Below are 22361 nucleotides of genomic sequence, written 5' to 3'. Positions count from 1 at the left end.
TTGTAGAAAAGTGCCCGGATGAGGATGAAGGAATTAATCTTTTTGGCCAATTTTTCAATATTTGTCGTCCAAAGGGCCGAGCTTCAAAACGATACTGATCTTGTGAAAATCTGTTGCCTCTGTCGAAAGTTTTATACAAACATACATTTAAACAGACAGGTGAGATTTATATTATAGACTAACTTTGGTGCCCGGCATTCCCCGGGTGTTTGGAGGTGTGTGTTGAGCAAAAACAAAAGAAAAAAAAATATGGTAATAGGCAGGCAGGCAGGCAGGCTTGAACCTGTATCACAAAGAAGGAAAAGAACATGAAAAAAAAAAAGTGACATCTTTGCTATTGCACCCGTCGCCAAATCGGAAGTGGCAAAGTTTTAATTTAAGGCTAGTCAATCAAAAAGGGGGGATGACTTTCAAAAATATCGGCAAAAAAGCAACCACTCCTTGTAGAAAAGTGCCTAGTTGAGGGTGAAGGAATTAATGTTTTTAGTCAATTTTTCAATATTTGTCATCTGAAGGGTCGAGCTTCAAAACGATACCAATCTTGTGAAAATCCGTCGGTTCTGTCAAAAGTTTTAGGCAGATATGATGATGATTGCAACGTCTTGCCAGACGAGTGCCATTCCCTCGGACACTTAAAGTCCATGAGCCCAAATACCTGAGGGAGTATCTATACAAAGATGATGTTACAGAATCTTAGCTTTGTACGACAGCTAAATCTCTCTCTCGGTTCAAAATGTTGAGATCCAGCAACAAGCAAGAGCAAGATAGCCAGCAACAAATTAAACTGCAGACCAGCTTAATGCAGGTACTGGTCTCCCGCTTTATGGTCTTTTAAATCAGAGATTTGCTTCTCCTAGAAAGGTTGCCTTCATCACGGCTTACGGGAGCCCTCTCCACCCCAACACATATATACATACACACAAATATACACGATGCTAGTTGGCCGTTGACCCCGAAAAAGGGTTCATTCGCCCTTTGGCAGATATACATATATACATACATACATACATTTAAACAGACAGGTTAGATTTACATTATAGACTAGCCTGGGTGCCTGGCATTGCCCAGGTGTTTGGAAGTGTGTGTTGAGCAAAAAAAAAAAATGGTAGTAGGCAGGCAGACTTGAACCCGTAATGTGAAGAAGAAAAAGAACATGAAAAAAAACGTGACGTCTTTGCTATTGCGCTCATCGCCAAACCAGAAGTGATGTAGGTTTAAATTAAAGCTAATCAATTGAAGAGAGGGGATGACTTTCGAAAATATCGGCGTAAAAAGCGACCCCTCCTTGTAGAAAAGTGCCTAGTTGAGAGTAAAGGCATTAATGTTTTTAGACAATTTTTCGATATTTGTCGTCTGAAGGGTCGAGCTTCAAAACGATACCGATCCCGTGAAAATCCGTCACCTCTGTTGAAAGTTTTAGGCAGACATACATACATTTAAACAGACAGGTGAGATTTATATTATAGAAGAAAAAGAAGATAGATGGACAAGTTTTCCTATTTAACAAAAATGGACGAGTTTTTCATGGACAAGTTTTCCTAAATTCGTCCTCTTACGAGACTGATCAACTATAGAATCTCTTTTCATCTTTTTTTGTAAAAAAAAAAAAAATGGATGCTACTTATTTTATGTTTTAGGTCTTATTTAAAATTTAACCTAATTTACAAAAAAAAAAAAAAAAAAAAGAGAGCAGAAAAATCGGATGGCATATTCCAAAAATTGCGTAAATTGATTAAGTGGTTTTATTTTTATAAATAAAATAATTTTAAAACAATTTAAAACGATTAGTGCGAGATCAGTAGCATCATAAGGCTGATCTCGCAAATTTACTTATCTACCCTTATTTTTTTCAAGACGGTGACACGAGACAGTCGCATTTTGCTTACTCATAAAAATTGATTTTCTTAGATAAAAATAAAACTACTTGACCAATTTAAGTAATTTTTAGAATACAACATTTTTATTCGGTGACGTAAATATTTTTCTGTATTTTTTTAAAAATTAGGTTGAATTCTAAATAAGAAACTATTTTCAGTCTATTTTTTTTTTCAGAACGCGAATAACCGAACATTACCAATCAAATCAAAACTAAAAACATACTCTACTACTAACCCAAAGTCCGAGTGGCAGCGCCATCTTCCGAACGCCCTCCCCCTCAAAATTTTCTTTTTTATTTCTTTTTAAATAGGTTGCTGAAAAATGCCGATCTTTAATAATAATTCGGGATATTTTCAAAATAAAAATTAAAGACAAAGAAATTCACAAAATATAACTATAGAGAACAAAAGTTTTAAAAACCTAATGGACCATAAAATAGCTGTATATTATGGAGCTAACACCTTCAAGATAGCTCATTTTATATTAGATTTTAATTTATTTATTTATTTATTTTGAGATTTATTAAACAGCACGAATCCCAAGCAAAAGAAGCAGAAGCACATCAAAGAAGTGAACTAAAATAATTTACACAGTTTGACTTGTTACCGCTACGAAAAAAAATAGACAAAACTAGTTGTTTAAAAATAACAAACTCTTTCGGGGCTAACGTTTTCAAGATGATCGATTCACTTTCGCTTACGGTGTCACATCACGAAGGTTTGTCGTGGCGTGTGACCTTTTTCTAAGTTCTATTTTCATTATACTTCTTTCAGTAGCTCCGTATATTCTTTGGAATTGGTTAACACGCCTTTCGGACTGGAGAGCGCCTTGTACTTTTGGGTAAGACCGTAACAAAATGTTCATGTTTTCGTAGATTCATTGCTGCTTGCTCAGATAGAGTCGACCGATCGATTTTTAAAAAGTTATTTCCTTTTAAGCAAAAACAATATTACGCACTTAATTGCCATGTCGAAAATAGCTATTTAACCAAAAATTACGAAAATTCACGGAGTAGAAAGTTATTTATACTTTAAAGTAATTTTTACGGAAAACTGGATAAAATTGCATTTTTCTTAGATGTCATAAAATAGACGATGAATAATTCACACACAGGGTACATAACTCGGAATGCATATTTTAGATTACATTATAATGGCGTCTAACTTTTGTACCCTATAGCAGCAGTTTTTTTTTCTTTTTTTTTTTTTTTACTAAAAACACAGCAGTACTCAGCAGCAGCAGTCGTTTTACTCGATTAAAATTAATAATTCTTGAATATGTAACTATTTTCGACATGACAATTAAGTATGTGATTGTTTTCGCTTAAAACGGCATATAAAAAAAGAAAAAAAGGAATGACCTGTCACCTCTCAAGCAGGCCAGCTTGATTCAAGCACCGGTTCAACGGGCAGAGGGCCACATAAATAGTATAATCATCGTGTGTGAATAAATAAATAAATAAATAAATAAATAAATAAATAAATAAAACAATTATAATCGAATTTTACACGTAAAAAAAAAGAAAAAGAAATAAATATTTTTGAGTCATTGAATTTAGCTTTGCTAACTTGCTTTTTATTCAAGGCATAATTTGAAATAATTATTTGGTTTTAAAACCTTTTTCCTTGCTTGCCTTTTATATTGGAATTCCCTACCTGCTTCCTGTTTCCCCAGACTGGACCATCGTTACTCACTCTCCCTCTCAAGCTTATTTAGTGAAGCCGGAAGGAGCGGGAGAGAGGGTGGAAGCATTTCCGGATAATTAATAATAGGAGACAAAATTCAAAAGTCACCGGTCATCATGTTTTTCTAGTCATAATTCCTTTCTGTCCTTGTGTGTGTGTGTCTTTTTTATTCTTTTAACTACTGTGTACGATATTTTAATGTAAACATTGTAGATTTTATTTTTTTTTTAAACTGTAAGAATGGCATGGAAACTGGAGCCAATGTTTATCATTCTGAATGTACATTTATTTATTAACCCACACGCATAAACAGCAACAGAATGAGACCTTTGCTTAACAGGCTTTAAAAAAAGTTATAAAAGAAAAAAGGACTCGCTAAAAGATATAGATTTGCCATTTTTGAATGCACAGCACTACAGCAGTACATACCATTTTATTCCAGTGCGTTTATAGATATACGGCAGTCATGATATTTTCGTGGTTCACTTATCCGACTTTTTAAGAAAGATTATTGGTAGCCATTTTAAGTCATTTTTAAAATGTTTTTAATTTATCATTTCTTTACATTCTGACCAGTTTTACTGTTATTACTCATTTAAAAAAAAGACTCCTCTGAATCGTAAGTATTATGTATTTATTATCTAATATTGTATTTTAATCACCTTGTGCTAGTATGTTTTTTTTTTTTTATATATATATATATATTATTTATAGAATCACTCCCGTCCTCAAATAGGACACCAATTTTCCTATTTTTATTTATTTATTTATTTGTGAGGGAGGGGAGGGGTTAAAAACATTTTATTAAAATCAGGTTAATATATCAACGAATATAACTACGAAGACTGGAGTGATCCTATAAAATTGTCCTTAGTTTTTAACACCTGTATTTATTTACCTTTTTTAGTATGCGTGTTTTTTTTTGTTTTTTTTTTACCTTACAATGAAATTTATTAATGTTCTTTTTATATAATTATTTTGGTATTAGTGAAGAGAGTGATCCGGACGTAAATAATAACGTTATTTAAAAAAAAAAAAAATTCTTAACATGGGGAGGGGAGGGTGTTTTGTACCTATTCTATACTTTAACCTTACAATTGAATAAAAAACATAAAACATTAATTAAACTTGGAAATACGATTTAAAAAATAGCGCGGATCACTCTCTGCACTAGCACCATTATTTTTAACAAATCTTAATGTTCCTATTTACAATGCCTCCCCACGGGACAGAGTTAGACACCAGGGTCGTTTTTTTCACGTGCAGAAAAGGAACAAAAATAAAAACTCTCAGTTGTGAAGGATTTCTCCTCCACTGACAAAGAACAAAAAATTGAAGTGTAGCAATGTAGCATCTGAAGAACAGATACTACACTTTGATCTTGACCCGAAAGCGTAGTTTTTTTAAGTCTTGTTTTGGTTAATTTTGATAAGTTTTTTTTTTTTTTTTTCATTGTGAACAATAAAAACGCTATTTATCCCCCCCCTTTTTTATACAGAAGGTACCGTGTTATTTTTTATTTATTTATTTTTTTTTAATAGTATTTTCCAAGTTAAATTCAAGTTTTAACATCTTTTTTTATAAAATTGTTGGCTGAAATAAATAACGTTATCTTTGTTCCCCCCCCCCCGAATTTATAGTTAAAAAAATTGCGTAAAATTTTTGCTTAGTTTTCACCTCAACATTTTACTTTATTTATCAAGTGTTTACGTCAAATTCGTTTAATATAATTTCCTCGGTATGCCATTTTCTGGACAAAATAACACGTGATTTGACGGTGTACTATCCTGATATGACCCTTATACAGTTATGGAACTTAGGGTTTGTATTACTGTACACATGGATTCGAAAAAGTTGTCACAAAACAAATACAGAACAAATGTTATCAAAGGCAAGATAAGTTACTTTTCTAACTAACTGGATATATTTTTAGTGTTTATATTTAATGTAACATGTTTATTCAGCTCGAAAAACAGTGTTTACCGAAGTATTGGAAAATTCAAACTGGCGGTCCCGCCGGTCCGGTCGACTCTCTTTGGGAGATGATAAGTTTAGGAAAATGAGTTATAAATTAAAAAAAAAAGTCAAAATACTGTTAAAAACCCGCCGAATATATGTCAACCTATGTCACGGTAACATATATTGAGCGAGCTTCTAACAGTATTTTGTCTGTTTTTTTATTTATAACTCATTTTCCAAACTTACCGCCTTAAATAGAGAGTTAGCTGCCATTTTAAATTTTCCAATACATCGGTAAACACTGTTTTTCGAGCTGAATAAACATGTTACATTAAATATAAACACTAAAAATATGTCCAGTTAGGTAGAAAAGTAACTTATCTTGCCTTTGATAACATTTATTTGTTCTATATTTGTTTTGTGACAACTTTTTCGAATCTGTTTACAGTAATACAAACCCGACTTGGCCGGTTCAAACGGCAAAACTGCCCTAATATGATACTTAATCTGTAATCTATGATAATCGTTGGAAAACGGTTAAAGAAAAAGGGTGTAAGACACGAATTTTCAGGAGGTGGCCACTCCCATACAGGTTCGCCCAAATATCTTAACGTTTTCCGGATATTAAGCAATGTAATTCCTTATGTTAAAGGTGGTGGTCATTATTATTCGCGCAAGCGTACAACAATGTCCACATTGGCCCAATTTTTGCAAAAATTGCTCTTACAGACTTTTTGAATCGAACTAAACCTAAAGTTATTGTTAAAGCAAACGAAATAAGTTAAAATTTTAAAGAAGTACCAACAATTAAATTAATAATTGTTTCTATTCTTTAATTGGTACCCTCGCCCTCACATCGTCTCTTTGACGATTGCATGTAAACATCCGGAAAAATTTGTCGAAAAGAAAAAAAAATAGCACACTAGAATATGAAAAGTATTTTAAAATCTAAAGTGGGGGGATTAGTTTCGTTTCAACATGAAATGATGGCTTAATAAGCCATTTTAGCGTCTTAAGGCAGTTACACACACGCACGCGCGACGGTGTTAGACTACAAGTTTTTTTTTGTTTTTTTTTCCTTGTATTAAGTATTTATCTCTATATTACCGTGCACATAGATTTGAAAAAGTTGTCAAAAAACAAATATATAACAAATAAAAAAAAATGTAATAAAAAAAAATAAAAAATAAAGGTTATTAAAGGCAAGATAAGTTACTTTTCTACATAACTGGATATATTTTCTGTGTTTTTATTTAATGTAACATGTTTATTCAGCTCGAAAAATATACAGTGTTTTCCGATGTATTGGAAAATTCAAAATGGCGCCCGACTCTCTCTTTAACACGGTAAGTTTGGGAAAAGGTGTTATAAATAAAAAAAACTGGACAAAATACTGTAAAAAAAACAAAAAACATCGAATATATGTCAACCTATGTCACGGTAACATATATTGAACGAGTTTCTAACGGTAACTTATCCTGCCTTTGATAACATTTATTTTTTTTTTTTTTTCTGACAACTTTTTCGAATCTGTGTGTACAGTAAAACAAACCCGTTTTTTTTTCTTTTATTAAAGAAATCATTTTATTTTTCACCTTTTTTCTAGTGAAAAACAATCGAAAACAAACTATGACAAAAAAAAAAAATGGAACTTGGATATTTTAGTTTTAGAGGACAATTTATTTTGGTTTTCATTTTTGAAGACTTCCACTCGTAACAGAGGGAGACAATTACAATAATGACTGTTCAAATTCTATAAATTTTAATATTTATTATGAAAGTTTAATTTTGTGAAAAGTTTGGTTTGTTTTTGTTTTTTTGTGATACATTCTCATAACTTTCATTCATTTCAGAAAAAAATGTTTATTTCATACAAATTTCGAAATTATAAATTATTTTATATCCCCCCCTCCTTCCCAAATACGGTACTTGTGCTTGTGCATCTGTTACAGCGCCCAAGTAATAACGTTATTTAGAAACCCATTCATAAGATGAGGAGGGGAGTTTTTCTTTTTTTTTTTCTTTTTTTTTTTTTTTTTGTAACTATTATGTATTTTTACCTAACAATTTAGTAAACAAAAAAATATTGTAAAAATTGATTTCTATTTGGAAATTTTTTTTTTTAAATAGTGTTAAGATACATGCACAAGCACCACAAATATTTTTAATTCAATAAAACTTTAACAGGTTTTTGCAGTTTTCAAAAAAACTAAAATATTGTCCTCCAAAACTAAAACGCATAAATGCTGAAAAACTTATTTCAAAGTATTGTATTAACTTTTTACTTGAAGCTTAATTAGGTTAATGTTATTTTTGTTTTGTTTTGTTAATTGGTACGGGCAAAAATGGACGTATAAAGATAGGGGGGGCCTAGTTTTGAAAGCCGACTTAGGATTTTTTTTTTTTTTTTTTTTTTTTTTTTTGGTAGGTTTCAGTCTACTTTTTGATTGTATTTGAAAGATTAAAGACTGAAGTTAATTTCAAAAACGAAAAAAAAAAATATTTGTATACGTGAAAGAAAATTATGAAAAATGTTTTCATGGTGAGCTAACCAATTCAGCTAAATTTTGAAGTTTATTAATTTTATTTTTTTATTATTCAATTTTCACCCCAAACAAGGTACAGTGCCACTTTGAAGCAGGGGGCTACTATCAGGGACATTATGAAGGGGGATGAATAGAAAGATGTTTGTTCACATTACACTTGAACTTCTGCATATTAGTACAGTTGGGAAAGTAGAATCCCGAAAGGGAGTTCCAAAGACCTGCAGGTCTGGGGAAGAAACTATTGGAGTAAAAGGCTTTCTTGCACCTAGGGATCTCTACTGTAAAGGGGTAAGACTTAGTGACTTGTCGGAGGTAATTACGTCGAGGAGGTACAAGTGTTTTCAGTTCGTCAGAGCATTCACCATTAAAGTATTTCTAGAACAGACAGAGGGATGCAACGTCTCGTCGATAGGACAGAGGCTGAAGCCTAGATGACAGTTTAGGACCTATCAGGTTGGTGACTCTCTTTTAAACCCTGTCCAGGAGTGAGACAAGCAGCAGATGCACCAGCCCAGATGTGACAACAGTACTCAATACATGGGCGAATGGTGGCCTTATAGAGGTACAGGATATTTTCAGGCATAAGTAGTTTTCTAGCACTGTAGAGGGAGCCAACCTTCTTTGCAGCAGCCTTGGCAATGCTCTCAATGTATCTATTCCAGTTCATGTTTCCTGTAAATGTTAGACCGAGGAATTTAAAAGAAGTACTTTCAGGCAATGTGTTCTTGGCCATTACTATTGGTGGTAGAGAAGGTTTCTTGTAGTTATTGAAGGAAACAAGCTTAGTCTTAGCAGCATTGAATGCGACCATCCATTTTTTTGTCCCCATTCCACTACTGATTGGAGGTCATCCTCTAGTGTTTCTGCCATTTCCTTGGATATGTGTTCATTTGTTTTCCCCTCATATCTGTTATAGAAAGTGGTGTCATTGGCAAATATACCCATCTCCAAAACAATTTTATCAGGGAGGCCATTTATGAATATTAGGAATAATGAAGGTCCAAGGATAGACCCCTGAGGTACACCTGCATTTATGTCATTGTTTAGATGTACGACCGTCGAGAACAACTTGGCCTTTTCTCTTACTTAAGAAGGATTTAATTACATTATGTATTTTTCCAGTGATTCCATAGAAGACCATCGTGCCATACTCCGTCAAAGAGCCTTAGATATATCAAGGGCTACTGCTCTACCCTCGTCTGTTTTGTCCAGTGAACGGTATATACGTTCAGAGACTACAGTTAAATAAATTCATTTTAAAAATCCTTTAAAAGATAAATATTAGTTTTCTGGGTCTATTTCAAAAGATAATTAGTAAAGTCCTAAGATATTGAATTAAATGATAAAAAAAAACTTGTTTGTACAAAAAATCTTAGGCTCAAAAATCAAGGGATCTGCCTTTCGCAAAATCACAACAAATGGGAGTTTTGCAAACACGGATATACGGAAGGCCAAAATTTCAGCTAGTCAAAAGGCTCTCTGAAAATGACCTCGTGTAATTCAAAGAAGGGAGAGAGTGCTAGTTTTCTCTCTCTCCCCCCGCCCTTCAAACGTGCATCTGCACATTCCTATGCTGAACGTTTATATCATTTTTACCATTTTGTAATTGAATTGTTTTTCTTTGTTCCTGTTTTTAAATTAATTTTTTTTTTTTTTAAATATTAAAATCTTACATATAAAAAGTATGCGAAACCTGTAATTTAAAAAAAACAAAAACAAAAAAAACTAGAAATATTTTCTGCAATTATAATTTGTTTGCGTGAAAATATTAAATAAACATTTATTAAATATGGCGGATCAAGATATGCCATTCTCAATTCCTCATTAAATTTGATTTTCTTTGTTAAAAAAGAAACAAAACAAAAACTACTTCATCAATTCGGTAGCTTGAATTGAGTTGCTCCCTTTATTTAATATGGCGGATCAAGACACACCATTCTCGCTTCCTCATATTATTTGATTTCTTAGTTAAAAAAACAAAAAAAAACAAAAAAAACTACTCCATCAATTCATGTGATTTTTGAATATGACATCCTTGTTCCATGACGTGTACATACATCATGATGTTTTAAAAAATCTTTTCTTGTTTTGAAAATGGGTTCAATTCTAAATAAGCACACAGTTTTTATTTTTTAGTTATTTTTTAAGTCCAGAATTCAATCTAATGAAAAAAAAACAACAAAATACAGAAAAATCTTTAATATGTATGAAGTCATCACAAAAAAAAAGTCATATTCCAAAAATTATGTAAATTGATCAAGTAGTCTTTTTTTTTTTTTTAACTAAGAAAATCAAATATGAGGAAGAGAAGATGATGTATCATGATCCACCATATTAAATAAAGGGACATAATTCAAGCTACCGAGATCTTAAAATCAGCCTTGTAATGGCTATGATATACTATTAATCGCTCTCATATCTAATATATCAACGGCTATATGTCTATCTGTCTCCATATTTTGGCCATCATACTCTTTAACCTCAGTGCAGTGCTCCTTTTGCAATGTGGAGAAGTACATCATAAATGACTCCAATAAGAACTTTTTAATTGTATGCAGTAAGTACTTAAAGGCGAGTATACACAGAAGATAAACGTTCTTAATAAACGGAAGGGGGAGAGGTCAGTAGACAGAAATTACATAGGAATATTTTAAAGAAAATTCAAAATACAATCCTCACCATGCAAGACAGTAATTAGAACTTAAAATAACAGATAATAACCACATGGATAAAACAATATAGTAAACCACGAAGGAGGAAAAGAACATGAAAAAAAGAGGATAATGAATTAAATGAGTTGGTAATTAACTTTTGCCTGGGTGGAGAATATTGGCACAAGGACGAAATAAAAAAAATTTTAAAAGAGAGAGAGAGAGAGGCGAGATCGAACTCGAAAACATAGGGTAATTAGTTTTCCTCGCTAACCATTACGCAATAGAGGATAGTGAATTCAATGAGTTGGTAAATCACTTAAGAATCAAAGGGTTCGGCACAGAAACGAAAGTTACTTTAAAACCTGGCCTGGGGCCAGTTAAGCTTTCCACTTTCTATCGTGGTATTTGCTTCCCCACGAAAGCAAATTAGATGTAAGGTTTTTAATGTGGGAGAAAACCAGCCCCCCCCCCAAAGGGGGGCACTCTGGCAGTATCCAAATAAATAGTAATTGTCTCAGTATAAAGGGTTTCCCCTACATTGACTGAGAACCAATTACCAGAACAGATACTACCTAGCTCGAAGGCCGGGAGTTGGCTGTTGCATTTAATTAGTTTTGCTTTATTTATACAAAAAAGACAAATAAGCACTCGAAACAAGGGAATTTTTTAAAACTCAATCAAAAAAAAGATAGAGACAATGTCTGTTTGCAAATCTGAGATATTATAATCTAGGAAGTATAAGAAAACTTCTCTCAGAATCTAACCGATATGAGAACCCAGTCACAAAAAGCCTACTGTGGACATACACAAATGTTCGCACCCATTTTGCCTTTTATATAGTAGACTAGCTTGGTTGCCCAGGTGTTTGGAGGTGTGTGTTGAGAAAAAAAAAAAAAAGTGGGGGGGGGGGGGGTAGTAGGCAGGCAGGTTTGAACTTGTACTGCGAAGTAGGAAAAGAACATGGAAAAAAAAGTGACATCTTTGCCGTTGCGTCTATCGCCAAACCGGAAGTAACGTAAGTTTAAATTAAGGCTAGTCAATTGAAAAGAGTGGATGACTTTCAAAAATATAATCGAAAAAAGCAACCCCCCCTCTCCCTGTAGAAAAGTGCCCAGTTGAGGATAAAAAAATTAATGCTTTTAGCCAATTTTTCAATATTTGTCATCCAACGGGTCGAGCTTAAAACAATACTGATCTCATGAAAATCTGTTGCCTCTGTCAAAAGTTTTAGGCAGACATACAAACATATACAAACCTACATACATGCATACATTTAAACAGACAGGTGAGATTTATATTATAGTAGATGAATATATTTCCTCAAAACTTAATTAGTAAATTTATAAAAACTTATATTATAAACTAGCGGGGGTACCCGGCGTTGCCCGAGTGTTTGTTTCCGGGACGGGGGGGGGGTTAAAAAATGTTATGGTAGGTAAGTAGGAAGGATCAAACCCGGAGTCATGAGTAAAAGTAGGAAAATAAAGTGTGAAAAAAAAAAAAAAATCTGCAACGTTAACAGTTCGGCCACCAAGAAAAGTCCATTCCAGTTGTTTAGGAAAAAAAAAACGACTACGGTAGGTCGGCGCGAACGTGAAAATATAATGTGAATTGTCCAGCACGCTAACCACTACGCCACAGAGCTCTGCAGCTTAGTTTAGTGATTTTAAATAACTTCACATGAAAGAACTACGAAGCCAAACCGGTGTTCTCTTCTCATAGCAATACACATGAAAAAATTGAAATAGCTTGAAATATTTCAATATTGGTATGCATAGAAAGAGCTTGATGAGCTAAGAAAGAATCTTTTTAAATTTTTAAAATCTGATTAAAATTAAGGAAGTTATGGCTATTTTTGTGCCTCACACGTTTGGATATTTTTCCCTCTTTAAGACCATATGCGTTTCGTCACATTTTTTACACTACTTTTTCAGTAAAAATGTCATATCTTTGTTAAAACACAAGACTAAGAAATGAAATTTACCATATAAGTGTATTTTTGTACAAGGAATCAGAATATGCAACTGAAAATCTCCCAAAGTTTATGGTTTCCAAATAATCTGCAGTAAATGTGCATAAATATGCAGCAATTCCTTAAAAATGCCATGTATCCATAAACAGAAAAGAAGTTGGAGAACTCAAAGTTGAATTGTAATGTGCTTTATGTACAAAAAACTTAAATCTAAACATAAGACCATTTAAAAATGAATATATTGCAATATTTGTTTGGTATTATTGTAGATTAACACCTTCTGTTTAACCCCACTCAACTCCTTCTGACCACCCCTCCAAAATGTGATTCTACCTTTTTAGGAAATTATGTATAAAATGCCATGAAAAACTTTAATGAAAGATAAACAAATTATTTTAGAATTGAATGTAAAATAATTTCCTATTACAGGTCATTCTAGCATTTTAGGGCAGTTAACTGTTTTTTTTTTCTATGGGAAAATATGCATGCTTTTTTTTTTTTTTTTAAGATTATGTGTAGTTTTAAGAGGGTTTCTATGCAATGAGAATATGGGGAGGGTTGCCATTCGGACTTTGAATTAATTGTAGGGCTAAGGAAAATTATGTGTGAACATACTGAAAACTTGACAGAGACAAAGCTAACAAAAACAATATTAGAGGGGGAGCGGTTAGTTTCACAAAAATTTAATGTAAAATAATTCATCATTTCCTGGCCGTTCTAGCATTTTAGGACAGTTAACCAATTTATTTTTATGTGTATTTTTCTTTAAGGAAGGATCTATTTTTTGTTTGTTTGTTTTAGATGCTTGTATGTGGCTTACAGAGGTATTTTGTTGGGGGGGGGCTTGCCACTCGAACTTAGTGTTATTGTTAGGGTTAAAGAGTGTTTTAGGAGGAGACTTGCCACACATAATTTGTATTAGAGGTGAAGTTAAGAGCTTTTTTTCAAAAAGAGCGTTCAAAAATTTGTTGATTTCTATTTTCGAGGTTGAAGGTGTTAATTCCATAGGCCGTTTATACTACGCTGGAGCAGGTTGTAAAAATATCTTTCGCTTAATAAGTAGAAAAAAAATAACGAAATAAAAAGCTTCCTAATTGTAGTTTGATGTGTTTTCTAACTGCTTTTAAAATTTCAAGAATATTGATATAGATTTTGAGGGTTTGTATTACTATACACATAGATTCAAAAAAGTTGTCAAAAAAACAAATATATAACAAATAAATGTTATCAAAAGCAAGTTACTTTTCTACCTAACTGGATAATTTTTTAGTGTTTTTATTTAATGTAACATGTTTATTCAGCTTGAAAACAGTGTTTACCGATGTTTTGGAAAATTTAAAATGGCGCCCGACTCTCTTGAAACGGTAAGTTTGGGGAAAAGAGTTAAAAATAAAAAAGACAAAATACTGCTAGAAACTCGCTCAATATATGTTACCGTGACAATGTCACGGCGTGACATAGGCTGACATATATTCGGTGAGTTTTTAACAGTATTTTGTATAGTTTTTTTTTATTTTTAACTCCTTTTCTCAAACTTACCGTGTCAAAGAGAGTCAGGCCGGGCGCCATTTTTAATTTTCTACGGTAAACACTGTATTTTTTTCGAGCTGAATAAACATGTTACATTGAATAAAAACACAAAAAATATATCCAGTTTGGTAGAAAAGTAACTTATCTTGCCTTTGATAACATTTATTTGTTATACATTTGTTTTTTGACAACTTTTTCGAATCTATGTATAAACGAGATTTTGATACTTATTTTGATTTTGAAAAAAAAAACATTTGTGGCTGTTCGCAGTAAAACATTGTTTTAATTCGCTGTTCAAAACTAATTTAAAGAATAAAAGTGCATGCAAGCTACAAAAGTTTATTTTGTTTTTTTTTAACCATGTTTTTAAATTTGACGAGAAATTGCAACAGATTCATAATGCCGAATTGGTTCGGATTGCTGTTATTATACATTCTGAAAACCGAATAGTTCTAAACTAATGTTATTCTGATAACAAAATAGCTCTAATTAAAACATATAAGAACATTTATATTCATATTTTCATGTTTTTCTTAATTCGTTCTTGAATAAAAATTAAAGAACGCGTGTTTGTTTACAACTGTGCTATCGCTGATTCTACAGGCTGGAGCTGCTGCTGCTGCTTAAACTTCATTTGACCAAATTCGATAATTAGAAACAATTTTTTTTTCGGGTAGGTCCTTTTAAATTATCAATTACCGCGGTCCTACTCAACATAAAATAATACTTTTAATTGATAAAGATAGTAAAAGGATTGATTTACTTACTACTGGGTGTCCGAAGAATTTTTTTTTCAAAATGTTCAATACTCGTCATATTAAAGTCTTATTTTTAACACGACAAAAAAAGAAATGGTCAAAAATATTTCGGACACTTGACAGTATTAAGATTAACACCTCTTCTAATTGGTTTCCAAATTTCATGACGAAATTCTTCATACAATCACGGTACGGACCTTTAGAAAACAGGGGGGGTCATTACAAAACCTTACCGAAAACGCCATTTTATGACGTTCACATTTTTATCACTTTATTTGCTTAAAACTCTTAAAATATATAATGTACATTCATATTTATTAATTCATTTGAAAGTATATTCATTTCCGAACAAAACAGTGGTAATTTGAAGACTTGAAGTGCTTTGGTTTAAAAAATATGGCTATTTTAGTAGAACTACCTTGAAATCTGTGATTATCCAAAGCGTTTTTTCGTCCGTGTGTATTACTACTTCTCAACTGTTCCTTGTGAACGATCCCCAAACGGTGTTAAGTGGTGGCAGGGGGAGGAGGAATTTATTAGAGAGAAAATATTTTACCACTTCCATTGATCTTAACCGATTTTGGCCGTGACTTCTCAGCAGAAAAAGTATAGAAATCTAAGATTATCGAGGAATTTGAGAAATAATAAGCCTATAACACACCTCAGATATTGTTCTGCCGTTTGTGCATATTATATTTGCATGAAATATCTTGATTTTTAATCCTATTAATGTCAAAATCAGACGGGGGGAAGAAATGAGTTCATTTTATTTATATAGAGATTAAAATTAATATTTTCATATTAATATATATATATATATATATATATATATATATATATATATATATATATATAATAATCATAGAACAGAAATATGAAATAATTTTTTTCTGTGTGTATAATAACATTTTAGATATTGATGTGCATATACACACAAAAATATTTTTATAAAAATTTATGTGTGTGCGCGCGCATGCACAAGCGTATGATAGGTAAAAATATATATAAAAAATAAAGATAATATTAAAATAAGATTATTATATTTATATTATGAATGGATACTTGCAGAACAAGACTTTTTCTCCAAGAAAACTTTTAGCATGGATATAAATAAAACAAAATCCTAAAGTAAAATACTCTAGATATATGCATGCAAATTCTAAAAGAATAAAATACTTTTTTAAAAAAATAGAATTTTGTAATAAAAAAAAAAAAATAATAAATTGGGATCATAAAAGAAAAAACAAATGTAATCAAAATTTCCAGTGAGAACATATAAACAGGGGCTGATGTGAATTAAATATTTTTTGGCCATAAACTAGTCCCCTTTGTATCTGATTTGAAACTGACAGTATCAATAGTTTTCTGATCTGGAATAAATATATATATATATATATATATATATATATATATAACTACTTAATTTACTCACATAAAATTAATATACGAAAGCATAGATTTATGCATAAACTTTAAGTATTTACTTCAAAAGTGCTCAATACGTAGGTAGAGCTAGTTAGTAAGTTATAAAATATATATGGCGATTAAGCTACACCGAATATTCTGCGTTTCATCCACTCTAGGACTCCTCAGGCTTATGCACGAATTTTGTGGTTGTTTATCGTTTTTATATGCTCCTCTTCTATTGAGATTTTAGTTAGCCAATCAGCTTAGGAAGGGAACGGTGGATACTAGAAAGCTGATTGGCTAACTAAAATCTCAATAGAAGAGGAGCATATAAAAACGATAAACAACCATAAAATTCGCGCATAAGTCTGAAGAGTCCTAGAGTGGATGAAACGCGGAATATTCAGTGTAGCCATATATATTTTATATATATATATATATATATATATATATATATATATATATATATATATATCATGCCATGATAGGTACATATACCATAAAGATTGTTTTTTGCCTTCTACATGCATTCTTATTAGTAAAGTTTAAGTGAAGACTATTTTTCGTCCATCTGACAGGACTGCAGAAAGCCTTTGTCAACACAGGGGTGCCTGGTCTGGTAGCACCAAATGCCCTAACAGGTATTGTCACTCTGAGTTAAAGTGGACCTGGGAGCATTTGTAAGTAAGGGGAAACTCTACATTCCCCACACACTCCAAATGGGGGGGGAGGTCTCCCCATTGGATGTCTTTTAAAGTCATACCCAGGACCAAAAAGACAGTTAGAATCTTTCATTCGAAATGTATGGGATAATGAGGGAATACCTGGCATCTGGATAGGATACCCCATCCCCAACTAGAACAAGTGGTAAAAAATTTTTTTAAAAGTCTATTATAATTGTAATTCAATAAAAAATTTAAAAAAAATTAAATAAATAAAAAAAACTTCAGATTTGGACTCTGTAAAAACAGATGGAAACACAATTTGATAATAGGCAGGGCTCTACAGACAAATTTATCTTTAGTTGACCTTTGACAATTCAATATTTTCGTTTACTAGCCAAACCCACATGATTTTTAGAATATGACATCTTCGTTCTATGACAAGCATGTACATCACAAAGATTTTTTTTGTATTTTTATTTTTTTTTATTTTAAGTGTAATTATAAATATATACAGAATTTTATGTTGATACTTGAAGGTAAAACATTCGAATTTCCTCAGGTGTTTTTTAAACAGCCTTTATTAAAAAAAAAAAACACATTGTTTTAAACCTTTTATTGTTTTATTAATTTGACTTTTCTCATTTTATTTAAAAAAAAAAAAAAAAGTTGAACTGATATTTTTCACTCAGGAGTGAGCTTTGCAAGAGTGTCGGTGAAAGAAATACAATCACCAAACAATAAGCGTTTCATTATTTTTAGTCGCCACTTCAAAAAATCACTTGCAAATGCAACTGTTTTACTCACAATGTAGCGCTCTGCTAGGGCAAAATTGAGTTAAATATATTTTATTGTAAAAGTTTCCAACTTTTATTTATTTATTTTTTATCTATATTAAGCCTACCAAATTTGAGTGATCTTTGTCCTTAAATACACAATTTTACACACGCCAACATTCTCACGGTGAAAGTAAATTGCTCCTCGCCAGAAATAATGACCTAACTTGAAATAACCTGAAAGAAAGAATTGTACTTATTTTATAAAAGAGAAAAAGATAAAATTTTCTTTATATCCAAATTTTATCAAAATAACCTCTAAAATAAATAAAATGTTGAATGCGAAAGGAATTCCACAATATTTACAACTTTCTTTTCATCATCTAAACTCATTTATTGTCGAAGTTGTTTTCATAAAAATTTAGATGTAAACAAATTTTTTTCTTTTTAATATTTATGATTGAACAATTTTCTCTTGTACCATTAATAATTTCATTTTCATGTTATTTCAAGTTCAGTTATTTTCAGTGATGGCCAATTAAGTTTTGGTAATGGCCAATGTATTTTTTAATGTTAGTGCTTATTAGGGGCGTATCGATTAATCAGCCTATTTGCTGATTAATTACTTTTCTCTTTCCTATAAAATTTAAATCATTTCATTATTTTACTTGTCAGATGACTTTAACACATTAACATAATAACTGCTAATTTGACTTAAAGTTTAAGTGTCTGACAGCTATTATGGCTTTCTGTCTTTTATTAAATAAAATTACAAAATATAAAGTGCAATTTCCAATTTATAATGAATATAATCAAGCAATTAGATAAGAAAAAAAGAACTTACAATTTGTACTTTGTAGTTGGTTTGTAATTATTTAAGTGAATAACTATAAGCTGAAGTTCTGCACCTGCTGCTGCTCTACTTCCTCTTCTATTCTTGCTGCCTGCCTTCTCTGTTCTCATAGTTTCCTCAGTACTTTTAAGTTGAATACTTTTAAGTTGTAATGTATTTTCTCAGAACACAGCCTGTTCCTCATAGATTCATACACATAACCACTTGTACTAAAGAGCCTCTCACTCTCCACAGATGAAGGTGGTGCGCTTAAATATTTGGAAGCCAGTTTACTCAGCAGTGGTAATGTCTCCGGTGTCTTTTCCTTCCACTGAAATGGATCATCACCTTTTGCGAGTAGTGGTAAAGCTACGTATTGATCAAGTTGTTTTTGTGCACTTAACCATAAGGGATTTACTCCTCATCGAACAGGTTTGAAAGAGATACAGTTTTACTTTCACTTTGATCTTCTTGACCCTCAACAGAGTTTGAAGAAGAGTACGAAATGCCTTCAATAAGTTGTCATACGTTTTTCGCATGGGCACTTTTATTGCTAGTAAACACATGAAACTCTAGTCCCCTTTGGAGTAATCTCCTCTGGCTACGATTCCAACAACTTCTGGAAAGCCCCATGGAAGTTCTCTTGTGTGAGCATGTCATTGACCCTCGTCACAGCCTTTTTCATCTCCTTAATTGTCTCATAACGACACCCTCTAAGGTTTTCCTTGAGTTTAAGGAAAACCAAAAGTCACAGGGAGCAAGGTATGAACTCTAGGGAGGGTGAGGATCTGTCATGATGCTCCTCTTGGTCAAATAGTCTGTGACAAGGATGGCATTGTGGATTGTCCTGATGGAAATGCCACTGACCCGATTTAAAGAGTACTAGTCTCTTCCTGAAATTCCTTAAAACCTCAACATATTATTTCTTGTTAACTGTCCAGTATGAACCCAGTGCATTCAGATCATGTCCATGCTGCCAAAGAAAAAGAATCATAAGTTTCTTGGTGGGTTTGCTCTTCTTGGGTCAGGGAAAGCCAGCATGCTTCCACTAGGAACTTTCTCTCTTTGTCATAGTAGAAAATCTAGCTTTAACCATAGTGGACTTATTCCTTTTGAGTTTAGATTGTGATTCTTGTATTTCTATTGTAGTTGCAGTCTCTAGGGTTAACTCAACTTCTACCAGCTCTAAGTTTTGATTTGTTACTGTAGATTTATTTAAAACTAATTCATCGAACAGGTTTGAAAGAGATAGTTTTACTTTCATTTTGATCTTCTTGACCCTCAACAGAGTTTGAAGAAGAGTACAAGATGCCTTCAATAAGTTGTCATACGTTTTTCATAGTACACACATGAAAGTCTAGTCCTCTTCGGAATAATCTCTTCTGACTACCATTCCAACAACTTCTGAAAGACCCTGTGGAAGTTCTCTTATTTAAAACACACCGTATCCTGCTGATTCTGCTTCATCAGTGGAAAGTAGATGTACAATCAATTCTTAAGTGTTTTTAACGTTATTCTTTTGAAATTTAAATTTGAATCTTGGAAAGTAGACACAAGTTTTTATCATTTATTGAATTCCACTAAAGTCAGAAATATCAGAATTAGATTGGACAGCTTTTGAAAGAAATAACATCAAAGCTAAAATTGTAGGTATTAACATTGATATGGTTGATGTTCTGTGACTTGCTTCCTTAGTGATTTCTTCAGATGGACTCAGTAACTGGACAATTTTTTGAACAGGTCCCACTTGGTATGAATCTTGGAGGTGGGGGTGTTATAAATCCAATTTTTTTTTTTTTTTTTTTTTTTTTTTTTTTTTTTTTTTTTTTTTTTTTTTTTTTTTTGTTATCTGGTCTTCCATCGTTGGGTCCATACTAAGTGGTATATTATTTTATTGGAATTTCTTGAGATGAGCAGTGCCTGAAGATAGTGGTTTGAATCCTACCCAAAGCTGGTCAGAGGATTAGTTGGCCAAAACGTGGTGAGACAACAACTATGGAAGGCAGTAATTACTGGGATACAGTTAAGACTCGGCATTCCTCTTAGTGTTGGGACGATTAATCAGAATCAGGAATCGGAAAAATCAGAGCTTCTTTGGGAATCAGAAAAATTTGCGTCTATTTTCCGATGCCAAAACTGATTCCTTTAATTATCTATTTTATTTGAGTTTGGTTTAAGAAACATCTTCCACTGCTTGTAGTAATAATGAAATAATAAATATTTATTGATTTAAGCTTCCAGTAAAACTAAAATCTCTAGATCACCCCCTCACAAGTGTTTTTACGTTTGAGAAAATATAGGTACATTTAAGATGTGTTTTTACAGTAATCGGGACAAAATAATTTTATAGTTAAATATTTAGAGATTTTTAAAGACTCTGAATCGGTAACTGTATCAGAATCAGGAATTTAGTACGGAATCGCTATTTGTATCGGAAGCGGGAAAAATATTGGAATCGTCCCATCACTAATTCGTGTCCTGTCATGGTTAACAACCACCTAAATAGTTGGCTGAAATGTCGTGAAACAACAACAACTATGTGAATGAACATAACAGTCTGCAAATAAATAAATACTTATCTCAAGGGATTCCAATAATAAAATAACAAGAACAGTAGTCGGAAGAATCCTTATCCCCGAGTGGCTTCCTGGTCTTGATTAGTGGTGACTACCATGTAAGAAAAAAAATAAATAAATACAAATAACCAATCCTCATTTAAAAAAATCCAAAAACGTTTATCTCTACTCCTGATTTTCTTTTCTTTGACTTGTTTTTAACTCGTTTGCAACAATTTCACTCACACGCCTAATGATATATTTCATAGTATGTGACGCACAGACAAAAGTTTATCGATGCAAAGGACACATTTCAACAATACTATTATTTCAAACGAAGGCTAATTTTTTTTTTTTAGCTTACCAGTGCAAACTACTCATGATTTCATTCAGTTCTTCTCTGAATTAAAAGAAATAAAATCTGATTATTATCTATTTGCTTACTAATTTTTCAGGTGGCAAAGAATTATTTGTTCAGTATTAACAGTGGTTCCGTGAGTAATTAAATTACCAAAATAGAACAGTTTTGCATCCCTATAAAAAGATGAAAATAAAGAAATAAGGCGACTAAGTCTCATCTCTAGAACCCTTATTCCAATGTACAGAATTTTTATCTAGCCGCGACCTTTAAACATTCCCATCATCACTTATCAAGGCTAAAAGCTACTCGATGGCGAATAATGGGACGGTAGAATGATTAAGAATATTAGGAGGCAGAAAATGTAATGGAACAAATTTTGATTACTTATGAGGGCAGTTTGACAATTGTTGACCTTGGATTTGAAGTTGGCCATGTTGTAATCTGAAAGGAAGCAGTCCTGCAGTTATATGTTCTATGGATTAGGAAGTAATAAACGTCTTAAAAATGAACAAGGCACTTGATGTCATTATTTCAACATTCTCGAACCGCTTGAAGCAGCGCGGTAAAAAAACTGAATAGATCCTGCATGATGAACTCGATGAGTAAATATTTGCTTCGGAAATGAGTCATTATTTTTCAGACAACCTAATAATCCATTTTGGTAAAAATTCCAGAGTTTAATTTGATGGGGTCCTAAGAAGAAATTGAAATTCTAGGGCTTTATATTACAAGTGAAATAGTCGCATTTGCAAGTGAATTTTTTTTTCCAAGTGGTGACTAGAAATA

General features: G+C 32.2%; 1 protein-coding gene across 3 annotated transcripts in view; it reads left to right on the top strand.

Annotated features, from left to right (window-relative positions):
* LOC145268315 (ubiquitin carboxyl-terminal hydrolase 38-like) overlaps positions 1–22361 on the top strand; it is a 77084-nt gene that overhangs the window by 5715 nt on the left and 49008 nt on the right. The window contains exon 1 of one of the 3 annotated variants that reach the window (XM_080123779.1): positions 2407–2718. The exons of 1 other annotated variant lie outside the window; for it this stretch is intronic. The gene's annotated coding sequence lies outside the window, so the exon portion shown is untranslated. Of the gene's footprint in view, positions 1–2406; positions 2719–3618; positions 4183–22361 lie in introns of those variants that run through there. One more of the 3 variants, XM_080123778.1, reaches the window with a different exon arrangement.

The sequence above is a fragment of the Euprymna scolopes genome, chromosome 43, assembly GCF_053919585.1.
Source record: "Euprymna scolopes isolate OS-2025 chromosome 43, ASM5391958v1, whole genome shotgun sequence".
Lineage (NCBI taxonomy): Eukaryota > Metazoa > Mollusca > Cephalopoda > Sepiida > Sepiolidae > Euprymna > Euprymna scolopes.
This window is presented reverse-complemented; position numbering and strand designations above follow the sequence as displayed.